This window comes from Humulus lupulus, chromosome 9, assembly GCF_963169125.1.
Source record: "Humulus lupulus chromosome 9, drHumLupu1.1, whole genome shotgun sequence".
NCBI classification, from domain to species: domain Eukaryota; kingdom Viridiplantae; phylum Streptophyta; class Magnoliopsida; order Rosales; family Cannabaceae; genus Humulus; species Humulus lupulus.
The window spans coordinates 151,340,361-151,354,668 of record NC_084801.1 but is presented as its reverse complement, the minus strand read 5'-3'; the positions used below and the strand labels follow the sequence as shown (position 1 = coordinate 151,354,668).

Sequence of the window (14,308 nt, the reverse complement as noted above, 5' to 3'; positions counted from 1 at the left end):
AGTAACCACCCTTCCTTTTTTAGTAGTAAAAAAAATACTATGATGGTTTCATTGCTTCATATATATATATATTTTGTCTGTTATGTAGCAATCCCAAAGTTTTTTTATTTGAAATATACATATATGTCTATGTAAAAAATAAAATTCTATTTTCGTAAAAGTTTGTGACACTTAAATGGGTCTCCTGATATACGAGCTAAATTGGAAATACCTTTATATCTCATACTACTCTTTCGATACATAATGTAACAATTTTGAAAGAAAAAAAACTCTCATATTGAATTCAAAATGCCATGCTAGTATTACTTAATTATATTTCTTATATCATTAAGGCATATTATTTTTTTTCTCTCAGATCAAAGAAAAAAATAAAACACATTGGCACCAAGCATGAGGGAATGCTAGACATTTGGTAATTTCTCCTCTGACCAAGATAAAAGATCCCATTGAAGCAGCTAATCCCATGCATATTGTTTGTATGTCTAGTTGCAAAAATTTCATAGTATCATAAATAGCTAATCAAGGAATTACCCATCTTCTGGGAGAGTTTATAAACAAATACAATCCTTAGTATCATCCTCCATAACTGAGATATACCATAAGATCAATAAGTTTATTTGAGATCTTGCTATCAACCTCTTGTCCTAAAAAAAGTAAGCTTTATTGATAAAGTTGATTGATTGAGATAAAATAGTATCCCTTTGGAACTGTACATGCATCTTTTGATGCATACGATTCAACAAAAAATGCGAAAAAAAAAAGAATCAATGTGTAGATTTTAGTTTTTTTTTTTCATAGCAGGCCCTGTCGAACTTGTAAGAAAATAACTCTTTTTCTTTCATTTTGTAAAAGATGACGAGTTTTGGTCTGTTTATGTTTCTATTTATTTATATATTTCTTTTATAAAAATAGAAAAATAAACAACAAAATTCACTAAACTTATAAACAAACTTATCGAACTATTTTCTCATTGATGTATTGTTTCATCGGAATCCAAATCATGATGTAATTTTCTTGTTCCTGAGTGGTCTTCTTGAATTCTTTTAGGTTTATGTTGTACTCCGAGTAAAGATCTGCCCGATTTGGATTTGCCTATATTGGACAAATGGACAAATACTATGTCTTTTTGCTACGACTTGTTTTTTTTTCAATTTATTTCGTATCTCCTTCCGAATCCAAACCCACGATACATCTTGATCTCCAGTACTTCGAAAAGGTAATTTGGGAACACCAATAGGAATTAAATCAAAGAAAATTTAAGTACTATATCTCACATTGATGTGAAAGCATAAATAGGATTATTGTCCCAATAATATTGTATCTTTTAGAATCTTTTATACATAGCATAGATTGAATAAGTTTAGTTCATATTATAAAAAAGGAAAATTCAACGTTCGACCATTGCGTCTTGGTACTTATCGGGTGTAGAATAAATCTGCTTCTTGTTCCTACGAGCAAAATTGTTCCATTATTACTAAACTAAAAAGCATTCTTACTAAAAGAATAGAACAAATATGAATCCTTTCCCCGAGATAATCCACTAAAAATGTAAGGTCCCTAGTAGAGTATTTTTTAAGTAAAATAAAGTTACATAGTGTCTATTTTTCATTAATATAAGCGGTATTTTATGGATTTTCCTTCGTATCATGTTAATATGGTCGTATTGAATGATCCTGAGCGTTTTATTTCTCTCCATAAAATGCATAAACCTCTGGTTGCTGGTTGGGCCGGTTCGATGGCTCTATACGAATTAGCAGTTTTTTATCCCGCTGAACTTGTTTTTGATCCAATGTGGATACAAGGTATGTTCATTATACCTTTCATGCCTTGTTTAGGAATAACCAATTCGTGGGGTGGTTGGAGTATCATAGGGGGAACTATAATGAACCCGGGTATTTGGAGTTACGAAGGTGTGGTTGGTGCACATATTGTGTTTTATGGCTTGTACTTTTTAGCAGCTATATTGCATTGGGTGTATTGGGATCTAGAAATATTTTCTAATGAATGTACAGGAAAACCCTCGTTGGATTTTCCGAAGACCTTTGGAATTCATTTATTTGTCTCAGAAATGGCTTGCTTTGGTTTTGGTGCATTTCATGTAACATGATTGTATGGTCATGGAATATGGGTATCCGACCCTTATGGAATAACAGGAAGGGTACAAGCTGTAAATCCAGCATGGGGCGTGGAAGGTTTTGATCCTTTTGTTCTGGGAGGAATAACTTCTCATCATATTGCAGCGGGAACCCTGGGCATATTGGGTTCTGTTCCCTTTAAAGAAGATACTAATCGGAGGGAAAATGGAATTTCCACAACGACTGCAAGTCCCTCTTATATCATTTGAGAATAAAAATTCTTGTTGTACCCAAAAGGATTTTGGTCCAAATCATTAGCGGAAATAATCAAATGATTATGTTAATACATTTGAGAAATTAAACGTTTTACAATTAGTAAACTAGATTTATTGTCATAACCTACATTTTCCAACAAATTTGATCTATTTCTATTTAAACCATGATCGTGAAAAAATGTATAAATATACTCCCAAAAGATAAGTGGGTATAGGAGGTCATGTTGCCAAGATCTATCTAGTTATAAATATCCTTGAAATTCTGCCATTTGAAATTCGATTTGAAATGAAAATAGGATATGGGATTTATTGGGTTATCAAATGATACATAGTACGATACAGTCCAAACAAGGTATTATAATAAGAAAAAATATATACCTCGGAAAAAAAGGTAAGACTCATTAAAGGACTCTCTATCCTCTTTTTTTTTTCCACCTAATCGATTTAGGTTCATTTTAGGATAACAAGATGGTTGGAAATCGTTTATTTTGCAATACAATCGCTCTTTTGATTTTGAAAAAAAAAATCACTTTATGAATATATTGCTTTCTTCTTGACATTTTTCTCCACCACATAATGGAGATAGCTAAAAGTTAGGAATCCTAAAAAATAGATAATCAACTCATGGGAAAGGCCTTTCCCACATCAATCACTAATATATTGTTAACGTCTAATTAGATCGAGTAATCATTCAAAAATTAAGAATAGGAGCTCGTTAATTTTTATGTCCCTATAAATTGGAACCTCTAGTAGGGCTTTATCCATTTATTTACTCGACTTTGTAATGTTCCACGTCACTATGCACTACAACAATTTTTAGTATATATTACATTAAAAAATAACACTTATTTAAAAGTGCTATTAATAAGCAATTAAAAAAACACATGGCCCCATATGTGAAATTTCATTTGGCGCCATATGAAATATATAACTAGGCGCCAAATGAAAATAAGAGACACGGAAGCACACAGTAAACTAGTCTCAGCCTCCGAACCCCTAAGCCTCCATTGAATCCCTAATTTCTGGTTTCATCTATTTGCCTCTCTTTCTTTCGTCTCTTTGCCTCTCGTTGCTTCTCTTTCTTTCTTCTCTTTCTTTCTGGTTTCCTAGTCTCTTTCTTTGCTTCTCAGCTTCTCTCTCTTTCTCTTTTTTTTTTTTCGTCTACACAACCAAGCAAAGCATCACTCAACAACCCTTTTATTCAAACTTCACTATTTATTCTTCTATGTCGTCTAAAATTATGAAAAACTCGAAGAACAATTTTTTCAGGATCTGGGTTTTCACTTCCTCGCCTTTTTTCTTCATGGGTATGTCAATTTCTTTACTGGGCTTTCATTTTTTTTCCATCTTCTTTATTGTGTTTTATTGATCTTTTGTGCTCTGATGTGTTATGTATAGCTTTAGGTGAAACCCATTTGGGAATTTCACTGTTCAGGTTACATTTTTTTTCTTTCCTTTCTTTACAGTGTCACTGCATTTTTAAGCTCTTCAGTTTTTTTTTTTTGGTTGAGTTTTTTTGAAATTGGACCAAGAGGTCTTGGGGGTTCTTAATAGGTACCAAGCTTTGGTTTAGCTTTTCAAAAAATGTGAGGAATTTTTTTATAGGTGAAAGTAATTTCATTTTAATTTTGGAGCTGAGAAATTTTCATATTTGGCATCTTGATGCTTTCCATTCCTTAATTCCTTTAGATTTATTCTTTATTTGCTTGATCAGCCAATTTATGGTGTTACCTTTATTCAAGCTTATTGAATGCTAGTAAATTCCATGTCTTTATCATTTATTGACCATCACGAGTATTTACAATTTCTAAAGGTATGGTTGATTATTTTTGTCCAATATTTACATTATCAATCCTTTTATGCTGTAATTTACCTAGGTCTGTATGTTGAACAAGGAAAATTTTCATATAATTTTTTTATAGGTTAACATTTAGCTCAAAGCTGTTCCTTTAACCCTTTTGATTTGAACTTGTTGAGTTTTATGGCTTTCAATATATGTAGAAAGCTGATGGCACAACCGAAGTATTGATGAAGAAAAAAACTTAGAGGTGAATTGGTTGAACTCTGAGGAATAGTTTGAATGATCAAGTTGAAAATGGCTACAAATATGACGACTGATCAAGGTCCTGATAGAAATGGTACTGTGTGGACTATAGATCAGAAGCTTGATCAACCCATGGACGAAGAGGCTAGAAAGCTTAAAAACATGTACACAGAAAAGGTGTGCTTGTTTCTTGTTCTTGGAGATCTCTTTCTCTTAGTCTTTCATCCTTTTGAAATACCTATCAAAGTCAAACTCATGATACCTGGCAAAATGTTTACTTCAAAAGCTTTGGATTTTTCTCACAATATGGGAAATCGTCAAAATGGATATTACCGATATAGAAGGGATTGCTGTAATATAGTTGTATGCTTGTGCTCAGGGTAGATTACAATTCTCTAGGCCCTATTTTAATTTCCTGTGGGATATATTCTGAAAATGGCAGGCAATGAGATTAATGAATTTGATGAAATTGAGCATATTATGATAGTTGCATGGTTCCTTTACTGAATTGCTTTTGTTTTGTTTAGAAAATATTAGCACTGATACTTCTGTATTTTTCACTTCTGAGCTAGACGCTATTTGTGCACATCTTACTTCATAGAAAGAATGTAGAAATATGCTTCTCTCAAAATTTTATTGTTGATTTGTATGTTCTACTTTAATTTGCTTGTGCGATGCTACTAGCCATGAGAGTAAACAAAAATTTATAGAAATTTAGCATGTGATGCTACGTATTTAGTTCCTTTGTTGATTTGGTTTTGTTCTGTCTTGTCCAGAAGCTTTCAGCAGTAATGCTTTTGCAACTTGCATTCCAGAGCCTTGGAGTGGTATATGGAGATTTAGGCACATCTTCGTTGTATGTTTTCTACAACACTTTCCCTGATGGAATTAAAGACCCAGAAGATTTGATTGGAGCTTTATCTTTGATAATATACTCGCTTACTCTTATTCCGCTTCTCAAGTATGTGCTAATTGTTTGTAGAGCAAATGATAATGGTCAAGGTAAAGTGTTCTCAACCTGGAAAGTTGATTTGCCGAAGTTAATCTTCTAATGCTTGCATATAAATTTTATATATTTCTTGTTAAAATAAATTGAAAAATGAAGATACAAAGAAACAGGGATTTAAGTATTTATGTTTCAGAGAAGAAATATGATAATCTAGATGTTGTTTATGTATTTTACGGTATTTTATAAGAAACAAAACTTTCATTAAATTTCAAAAAATTATGTATTTATAGTTACAAGAATGTGATGTAGTATCTTTAAATACAAGAAATCGAAAAAACTTAAACTCTATTTAAAGAAACAAAACAGAGCTAACACCACTAAAAAAAATATTAGTCCAAGTAAGAATAATTAGAGAAAGGAGAAAATCCTTGAATTTCATTTACTGAAGCTCAATGGTAAGTTGATAACCTAATCCTTTTCTACAATGATATCATATCTTTGATGACCTCAAAAGCTGCATCATCACATTGTTCCACATTACAGCCACGATCTCGCTTTTACCAAAAACATATAGGTTCTCCATCTATACTGTCTCACATAGTTTAGGTAATACCCAACATAATCAACTTCATTCAAAAATTCACATCATAATGATCTAGCTTTGCTGCAATGCTGAACAGATGATCCAATGTTTCAGTTATGTTTATACAAAACACACCACAAAGGTGAGAGGGTTAAATGCAAACTAGTTCACAAGTACTAGTCTTATAATAAACTAGCCGAACAAAAGCATCAACTCTGATTGGAATGGATGGTATTAAAATCCTAATAAAAATAAGGAGATTGCCAAAGAATATTAATGTCAGACTAAGATTTACAAGGATAAAAAGCCCAGAATTTTCACATGTCCAACAATTTTTTATCTAGAAAGGATTCCCCAATGTAAAAACCACGTTATTCTCCTCCACTCACTCTTATCTACACAACCACTCACTCACTAATTTCTGGTTTCGTCTCGTCATTCTCTGCCTCATGCGAGTCTTTGGAGCACACGACGTCGGTGAGAGCTTCCGAAGGACACAACGGAGGTCATTTTTCTGGTTGTCTCGTCTATCTCTGCCTCACATAATGATTCTCCCCTGCTGGAAGCAAGAACATCTTTGTGAGGTGAGTTTTTTTTATACAAATTTCATATAATCAATATATAAATATAGGGTGAACTTCTAGGGTGATTTATAATCTGATTTCATTTTTTTATATTATATTCAAAGCTAGAGAAATAACAAAACCTGTGTGCATACAACACATATACATATATATAGTAGCATTTCTTTCTTTTAGGTAAACTTCTATGCCATGAGCCATAGATTTCTTTGTGATGCAGAACAGAAAAAACAAAGAAAAGAGCTAAAAATACCATAGTCCACTGTAGGATTGGTAATGAACATGGTAGATTTATGATTTAGGATGAACATACAAATTATAAATGATGAATAAAATAAATATATATGTCATCATGACCGGGAATTTTATACAATTGAATATAGTTTATGTAAGTAATAAATTTGAATATTGAATATTGTCCGAGCCAATCAATTTTTGTCAAGACACATTACAAATTTCATTTGAGTGTTTGTTTGAACTTGATTTATTAATAGAGCTCACCATGATGAAGTGAATCTTCTCTGTACATATAACCTTGATCTAGCTTTCTTTGTTTGTTATTGAACCAACAATATACTTATCGCTACTTTTAATAGACTTGTGAAACCCATGTCTGTACATTGTCTTATACATATACATAATTCCTCTTGTTTTAATCTTATTGTGCTGTGAAATCATTTTCCCTTGCTTATACTCTTTATGCCTGGCATAATTTTTCTTTTATCATTTCATCTCTTTAGGTACAATGTAGCAATTAAGTGTGCAACTATTACTCTTGCTGGGCACTCCTAACTAAAGTAGAATTATGAATATAGATTACTCTCTGTCATTTTAGAATTTTCTCTTAGAAATCCAAGTCTCTCATCTTTTTTTTCTGCAATTTTGGGTAAAATCTGAATCTTTCTATTTTATTTCAATCTCTTGCCCTAACTTCTCTCTATTCAATTCTATTTCAGATTTTGTTTTTAGAAATTGGAAAATGTTGTTGAGTTGTGGGGTAAGCTCTTTCTTCCTTGGCTTTCATTCATTAGAGTTGGTGTTTTAATTTTTTGGGGTTATTTCAGTTTTACTTGAACAAATATACTTATCTTATCAATTTATTTAGTTCTTACTTCAACAAACAACTTTAATACAAGTAAATGATTTATGGGTTGTTGGGGATTAGTTGGATGATTTATATATACATACATGTGTGGTCTTAGCTTCAGGTTGAGCATTTTTCTTAAATAGTCACTGTTTGTCCTTGTTTGGAATCAAAATCCCTACTATATATCTTAATAAGTATGGATGAATCTCAATGAGTCATATTTATATAATTATTTTTGCATTTTATGTATGCTCATTCCCATATATTGATTTGTTCAGGCACTAATTGAAGTTGTTAAAAATCATGTGTCAAGTTTTTTTATTTTATTTTTTGATGAAAAAAGGAATATATTGCACCAAAACAAACAAATACAACCAGTTCAAAACCAACTCAAAAGGCTAACAGATTATAGACATTTAATAAGAGCAGCTAGAGAACAATTATGCCTTAGGACTTTTTGACTCAGCCTACCATTCAATCTATACTTCACAGCCTGCTTAATCAACCTCACTATATACAAAGGAATATAGGAACAGACAGAAAAAATGCAAGAGTTCCTATTAAACCACACACCATAAACCGCAGCAGCCAAAACAGCAATAGAAAAGCTTTGTAGAAAACTCTTAGGCTTCCTATCTAACCACTCTTTCCAGCCAACATACTAAAGAGGCCAAATATCAGAACCCAGCCACCCTTTGAGCAGAGCCCAAACTTGCTGGGAAAACCAGCAATCAAAGAAAAGGTGCTGATGCGATTCCTCCACCTGCTCACAGACTGGGCACAACACAGAAGCAATAGAAACTTGGCACCTCACTAAGTCTTGCACTTTTGAAATATGGGGTTAATCTCACTTTAATCTCATTGTAGGTGGATTTACTTTTGGCTACTGCTTGTGGTCTTTTCATCAGTGAAGAAGCTTTAAATATCTGGGTCTGTCTTCTGTTCCGGTACTTTTGTTTCACAAGCTCAAGAAATTTTCTTGCTCCTTTTAGTAAAATTTGTGTGTTTCATGGTTCCATTGTATGCCTGAATTCTTATTTATAGTAAATGATTTAGGTTGGCATATCTATAGCAAGGATGCTAACTTTGGATGGGTCATGGAAGTCTCTTGCTGAGTCCTTTTCTAGGAATGCTGGATACATAACATTGACGATTTTTTGGGTGTACTGGTTAGCTTCCTAATTCAATTAATTATTTTTATTAAACATGTTTGATGAAGCTTTTCACTTGTAGCTCTTTAGCCATTACCATTTTAGGTGATATTCTTACATTGAAAAAACAATCTGACACTGTATAGTTATTAGGGAAGTGTGCATCAGTGACTTGATACCATTTTATTTTGGAAAGCTTTTCAAGCAGTCTGGGGCATCTGATGATGTTTGTTCAAAGGTTAGTTCTGGTTGGTTTCAACTTCTATTTCATTAATAATGTATTCTAATCTTGATGGTGACTGCAGTTAGGGATTGGAAAAGAGAAAGATTTGAGCATAACTCGTGTTGTTCAATTTACCATTTGGACTTGTTTTTTATATAGTTTTACCAGCTTATCTGTTTTAATTTATAACTAGAAAATATTATTATATTCCATATTGAGCTTTTTCTTGATCTCACTTTTATTTATTCTTATAATTTGAACTTGTGTAATGGCATACAAACTAGTGGTTTAATGGTGTCCTGTTATCTATATCGTGTGTAATTTTTAGAATTTTTGTTTCCTGTTACATAACTTCTTCTTTAAATACAATAGTTTTACATGACTTCCTAGCAATCTCACTTTTTATATGGTCAAGTTACATATCCTAAACGTCATAAGCAATCTGATGTCCCTGAAATCTATCGTCTAGCAGCAAAAACAAAGGTACATATCATATGTGTGCGTGTGTCCCTGAAATCTATCACTTCTTTTATCTAGGAGGTATGTTTTTCAACCTGATTTGAGTATCTCTGTTTTGGTAGGGTGTTTTCATAAATCCAGCCTTCATTGAGCCATTTGGACTTACTTTAATTGAGGTGATTATTTTTAACTTTGGTTTCAGATATTGATTAATGTGAAGTCCAACATGATCTCTTTTATTTATTCTACAAAAGGGAAATAAATTACTAATACAGAAATAAAAAAGTTAAATAATGCAATTTGGTGGTGCTACTGTTTTGTGTTCTCATTAACAGTTGCAAAACATTTTTTTTATTAATCCAGACTTTTTTTTTTTTGTCTTTGTTACAGGTTATTACTCTTGAGGATGTAATAAAGGGAATTAAGGTATAAAATTGCTTGAACTCTTATTTATTATGGCAACTTTCCTTAACCAAATTTCTATGGTCTACTATTGTTGCAGATCATGAGGGAGACTTTGATATATTTGTCACATCTTGATCACGAGGACACGGAAAAGCTGGTATGGGTTTATGGAAAATAATGTAGTAAATGTATTGAAATATTTTTCATGTTTTCTATTTGTACCAAAGTTAGTACAAGCTTGTGTTAGCTATAGTTTTTATTTATATTTATGTCTAATAATATTTCTGTTATGATGTGACCTATTTTGAGTGGAAATTTCTTTCAAGTCATGTGGCTGCAGCTTGGGGGCTGCTGATAGTGAATAATTTGAGGAAAAATATGAGTGGGGAATTTCTTTTATTGGCCATTCAATTGAAATTATTTTCTGCATGTATAATTATAATGGAACACCTTGTTTCTATCTTGTCAGACACTTGCAGAGAAAATGTGTCATTTGATTGTGTTATATATTATTTTCATTATAATTTCTATCTTATGCTGTCTATTCTTCTTGTATGATGCAGATGCTAAAGAAGCTAAGCAAACAATTAAGTGGCGAGGATTGGAATTGGAACAACTTAATCACATTATGTTGGTCAATAGGGTCTATATCTGGTTCGATGATGGAAGAACAGGTACATTTTTAACTTACCTTATAAATGTTATTTCTACTCATTTTCTATTTGTGGTCACTTCTTATACTTTCTGATTCTACTATAAACTCATCATTTACTTCTCGAGATATTGTCTACGTCCCACCTCCCTAGTTGTGATAATAGTTTACTTGGCATTATTATTTTCACTACAAAAAAATGTTTATTCTGATCAAAGATAGTCACATGTGTAAATTTGAGTAAATTTTAGAACTATGAGAAACTTGGTTGGAGGTATACAACCAGTACTTTTTTGAAATCTTGTACATAATCCTCCTCTCTTTCTGCAGGTATGTTGTTGGACAGTACCCGAGGTTTCTAAGAGCTCAATGGAAGTTCCTAAAAACTATTGTGAACAAATTGTTTGAGTTCATGCACGAGACACATCCTGGTGTTCAAGTTTTTGTTCTGTTGTTGTTTTCTTGTCTCATTAACAGTTGCAAAACATTTGCTTGAACTCTTATTTATTATAGTGTCACTAAGTGTTTTTATTTGTTATAGCTAGCTTATTAAGTATATTATAATTAAGGAATCCTGAATTGTGTCTCACATTCTTTGCAACAGCACTAAAGGCCTCTCTGTGGCTTATATCTAGCTTTAAAGTTGGCTTTAAAGTTGGGGTTAGAACAAGGGCTATAGACACCAACAGGTAACTAGTACAAGATCAAGAAACTAAGGCATATTTATAATAGTGAGTAATACTATGTACAAAAATTAATAAAAACACATTCAGTAATATTATTAGTGAATCTTTCTTTTTCAATACTACATATATATGGATCTGGGACAATGCTTCCTGTACTTCTAGTGGCCTTTTGACCTTGTTTGGTTGTAGGCATGTGTTAATTTCATTAACATGTGTGTATAGATTCTTGTACTTTTTTTTTATAACTTTGGCCACTATATTATAACTTAGAAACACTTAGTCTGGATCAAATTCAAGGTGTTGAGCTTTTTATTTCACCTTCATTCAATTAAGAAATTGAACTACTTCATATTATTTTCATTCGCTGCCTACATATATTTAAATTTTTCCAGCCACTGCTTAACTGGCCTTTTCTTTTTATTTGCTCATAAGTAGTTGCTTCAACTAAATTGGGGATGATATTGAACTCCTATGCCATTTTAACTTGTCCTTTCACTGTGAATCTCTCCTATGCATTCCTAGTAAATCTAACTTGTCCGATGCAATTGTTTAAATTCTCCAGCCAGACTTGAATGTGAGGGAAAAGATACTAATCCTAATTGACACATGGCAAGAAGCCTTCGGGGGACCTCAGGGGAGATATCCTCAATACTATGCAGCATATAATGAACTGAAGGTTGGTAGTTTATTAAATGTTATTTTAGCATGTTAAGCTTGATACACAATTTTCTCTTGTTAATTACTTCATCAGCCAAGGCATTTGGGCAAAAGCTTATTTAAGTTGATTAAAGTGTAAATATCATATGATCAACCTTTTTTTTTTGCTTTCTACTTTATGTGAGATATGCAATAGCATGGGTTGCAGATGAATGTGAATGTTAGTTATACATGGTTATACTAGCCTACAAGGTATATATATGCTGAAGTTGAATCCCTTAGTGTTGTCCTTGATGCTTAAGTTATGATGAATGTTTTGCGTCTGTGTTTGGATGGGTTGTATTAATTCTATGTGTTCCTTTTTCTGTTTAGAGTTTTTATAGCTAATGTGCTACTACATTATTTGGAAAGGAACCTATTTTGATTTCTTAACTCACTTTTATAATAAAGTATTCTGAGTAATCTATGTATAAATATATATCACAGGCTACTGGAGTTGAATTCCCACCTCGAGAAGAGAGCAGTGTACCATTCTTTACTCCACCCCAGACCCAGCCAATAATTTCTCCTGTTACTGAATACAATGATGCTGCTATTGAGGCCTCTTTATAGTCTGATGCTTCAGGCCTCAGGTACTGTCTCGATGACAACTGACTTTTGTTTGTCATAAACATTTATTCAAATTCTTGGTACTTATTAGGTTTTATTTTCTTATATTAAACACAAGATAGATGCAAAATAAAGTTATAATATATAATTGCATGGTCAGCTGATAAAGTTATAATTAGGTAATTAATTTTTTTTATGTACTCTTTTAGTTTACTATAACTTTAAGTTGAAGCATTAATTATTTAAAATTTGTTGTAGCTAAGCAAATGGACTCACAAAAAAGACAAGTGCACAAAGGATGATGAATTGAAGGATGGAGCAAGTTTGGTTTACTTTTGTGTATCTTGTAATGTTTCTATTTTTCATTTTTGAAGTAAAAATTGTTCAAGATTATAAAACTTTATTATGTTATGCTTTTAAACTTAAGTTAGAACTAAGATCTCATGAAGTAGACACATTCATGGTTTGAATTAGTTATTGTTTAATGTAATACTTATGGTTTATCAATCTATTGAGAATTACATTTTATGATTAATTTTGAAATTTTTTTTATCAAAATACAATAATGAAAATCTTTTAATTAAAAAAAAACATATAAGTATACTTATCAAAATAAAATTTAAAATTTTATTACTATATGTTATGATTTAAAAACATATTATAAGCGTAAAAAATCGTTATGGTTTATATAATATAACAAACTAAAAATGTTATCAAAATAATCAAATGTAACAGTTGAAAAGTGTTATGAAAAAATTCTAAGATTAAACTTCAAATTTATAACCAAAAACTCTATCTAAATGTTATTATTTGAATATTATAGCACCTAAAAATGTGTTACTGAATAGTTTAAGATAACACCGAACATAACATTCAAATACTGTTATAGAAAACACTGGACTTTTAATAACAGGGGCTATGTTAGCATTTTCAGAAGTGTTATCAATAGTTCCGGTTAGCAGTTTTTAAGTGTTATGAATACTGTTTTTTCTTGTAGTGATGGCTGCTTCCTGGAATGACGACTGGCCCTGCAAATCAACACGAATCTTTCTAGCATGCTTTGTCTTCACTCCCACGCTTCCTGGGAATACTTCCCAGGAAGTCACCCATCTTGAGATTACAGTTCTCAAGTGATGGGCTACCAAAAAGAAGATGCATCTTGTTGGCATAGGTAGTACCCATCAATCCATTTAAGCCCTCTTCAACTGTGTAGTCCCATACCTACACAGCCTCAGAATCATCACACTTGACCTTCCCCAGGCGATGTGGGATTGCACAGGTTTTCCCAGTCTTTCCCCTTACGGATCACGGGATTCTGACTGTCATAGACTTCATTTTCACTTTAGTTTTCATTTCTTTTTTCTTTATTTGTTCTCATTCAAACAATTTAAATAATGTTTGGGAACTATTATGGTAAGAATGAAATATTCTCATAATTCTCTACCATTGACTTAAAAGCCGAGTACTCTACCATTGAGTTAGCAACCCTAACTACAATAATTAGAATGTATAGATACAATCAGAATCCTAATAAAGAGATTAAATTACACGATGCAATCAAAACATTTTATTTTTAAAATGGCAAAACAAAAGTGGAAAATTTTATAATCAATTATGCACATAATAAAAATGAACAGATCTAATGACCTCTTGAAAGAGAGGGGTGCCTTCGGGAACGCGGACATAGGTGGTGCATGGCTATCGTCAGCTCGTGTCATAAGGTGTTGGGTTAAGTCCCACAATGAGTGCAACCCATGTGTTTTGTTGCCACCATTGAGTTTGAAACCCTGAGCAGATTGTCAGTGATAAGCCGGAGGAAGGTGAGGATGGCGTCAAGTCATCATGCCCCTTATGTCCTGGGCGACACACGTG

General features: G+C 32.3%; 2 long non-coding RNA genes and 1 pseudogene across 3 annotated transcripts; all 3 read left to right on the top strand.

The window, feature by feature from the left end:
• Window positions 1-1,627: 1,627 nt before the first annotated feature.
• Window positions 1,628-2,344, top strand: LOC133800185 (photosystem II CP47 reaction center protein-like; annotated as a pseudogene).
• Window positions 2,345-3,455: 1,111 nt separating this feature from the next.
• On the top strand, window positions 3,456-5,209 carry LOC133802195 (uncharacterized). The gene is made up of 3 exons (XR_009877184.1): window positions 3,456-3,657; window positions 4,352-4,571; window positions 5,171-5,209. It is a non-coding gene; the product is annotated as an uncharacterized LOC133802195 (long non-coding RNA).
• A 4,179-nt stretch (window positions 5,210-9,388) lies between these two features.
• LOC133802194 (uncharacterized) lies at window positions 9,389-10,488 on the top strand. 2 transcript variants are annotated; one of them, XR_009877183.1, is made up of 5 exons: window positions 9,389-9,451; window positions 9,550-9,603; window positions 9,818-9,853; window positions 9,930-9,989; window positions 10,396-10,488. It is a non-coding gene; the product is annotated as an uncharacterized LOC133802194 (long non-coding RNA). The 2 variants fall into 2 exon arrangements; XR_009877182.1 differs by having other exon boundaries at window positions 9,449-9,603; window positions 10,396-10,472.
• Window positions 10,489-14,308: the final 3,820 nt, after the last annotated feature.